Source organism: Galeopterus variegatus, unplaced genomic scaffold, assembly GCF_000696425.1.
Source record: "Galeopterus variegatus unplaced genomic scaffold, G_variegatus-3.0.2 Scaffold10213, whole genome shotgun sequence".
Classification (NCBI taxonomy): Eukaryota; Metazoa; Chordata; class Mammalia; order Dermoptera; family Cynocephalidae; genus Galeopterus; species Galeopterus variegatus.
Window position 1 is genome coordinate 107,473 of NW_007736324.1, and position 2,021 is coordinate 109,493.

Below are 2,021 nucleotides of genomic sequence, written 5' to 3' on the forward strand. Positions count from 1 at the left end.
ACCATGCTGCTGCCTCACAGGGTCCTCTGGAAACCAACATCAGAAATAATCCCTGTTGAGAGGGAGCCATCGCTGACGGCTCAGGACACACGTTCAGCCTGAGGCCCTTGGGAGCTCATTTCCATCTTGGTTTCTGGCAGTAAGTTAACAGGGGCTGAAGAACATTTGGACCTACAGGCAGAAGTACCCCCCTCTTGTTATTGCCACCTCTGCTTTTGCTTCCTGTTAGTGTTTCTCCGTCTGGGCCTCATCTTCTATAGACCGTGGAACACTGTGATGATGACTCCTGACATGGCGCTCGTTATCAGGAGCCGGCTGCTGGAGCTCTCTACTGCGTGGTCTGGTTACTACTAATTCTACACAAACCCCAACCTGCAACTGTCTCTCCTATGCCAAGAGTGCCCCTGGGGTCACTCCTACCAAAAATACATTAGCATAATCAGTGAGGACAAGGCTCTGCTCATCTCACTAAAGTACCAACATGATCACCATCTCTTCTCTTCGAAGTTGGGACCTGACATTTGCTGCCCCTATTACTATCAGCAAGCTCCCTAGTTGTGCTCCTGCCTACAGCCCCTATTACAAACCCTGCAGCAGTGTGACCCTGTTCCTCATGCTGATGCCTCCACTGGGCCCAATCAGACCTAACCCCTGTGTTCCTATGGAGTGGACTCAGCAGGGTCCTTTTGTCAGTACCACATCGCTTTACTGCACTACCTAGGAGGATAACTCCAAGATTTCACTGATCTTTTCCATTTTGATTTTTTTTTTCACCCTGTGGGGCCTCCACCCCTGGATTGGCAAAATTCCAGCAATTTCTAGCAAAGAAAGCACCTGCTGTAACTTCACTACCCCTTACCCCTGGCACCTGTCCCTTTATTTTCCTATGATAAATGGAAACTGGGACTTTGCTGCTATTTCTTCCCTCCCCACCCACAAATTGCCATGTGACGATACCACAGGCTAATATCAGTGGCTGCTTGGACACACTCAGCCTCCACATCACATGCTGATTTTCCTACTTCCAGAGATATTTTCTTCCAACACATAGCAAAGTTTCCCTTCTAAATCAACTCCCATGAACACCTCACCTTTCTTCTTAACTTTTCTTCAGATCCTTCTGATGCTTGGACAACTTTAATGCTAAAGCTTTAATGATACTCATCCAGCACTTGCCCTCAGCACAGGTCTGTCCAGTCTGGCAGAAGCAGCCTCATGAACAGAGTGTCTAAGTCTTTGCATTAGGAGGTCCCCTGTCCCATCATGTCCACAGTGACTGCTTAATGCCCTCTTGGATGCAACACTGATCTTTCCACTTTCCAGAAGATGCCTTCACCATTAATACCCCTGTTCTGGGCCGGCCCTGTGGCGCACTGCTACAGTGCGCCGCTTGGGAAGCGCGGCAGCACTCCCGCCAAGGTTCGGATCCCACATACAGACTGGCCGCTCACTGGCTGAGTGAAATGCGGGAGCAACACCGAGGGTTGCGATCCCATTGCCGGTCCCAGTCCGGTACGGGCGCGACACTGAGGGTTGCGATCCGTTGCCGGTCACGAAAAAAGACAAAAAGGAAAAAAAAAAAAAATACCCCTGTTCTGCATCCAGGACGATTGCACAGACTGTCTCACCAACTCCGACAACATCCCTACCTGGCAAGACCTTTACTGGTACATTTGCTCAGTAGTCTGTTGGGCCAACTCCATCATTCTTTCTATGGCCTGTGCCTTCTGGAAACATTTGTAGTCACAGTTGTGGTTGACAGCCATCCTATACAGACAAGATCCAAAACTTTGGCATGTTTGGACCACCTCCCAGATCAAGCTTTTGCATCTGACATCACCTCCATTACATATAGTGTCTCAAGACCTTACTGCAAAGTTCTGAGTCCTCCTGATCCTACTGTCTCATGCTGACCTGCCACTGCTCTGCAATCAAGCAGCTCCAAGCCTGCTAATACCATATTCATTTAACTTCTTTTACATCTCCATGTAACAGTTTTCCCAAGCCCCAGTGTGCCCACA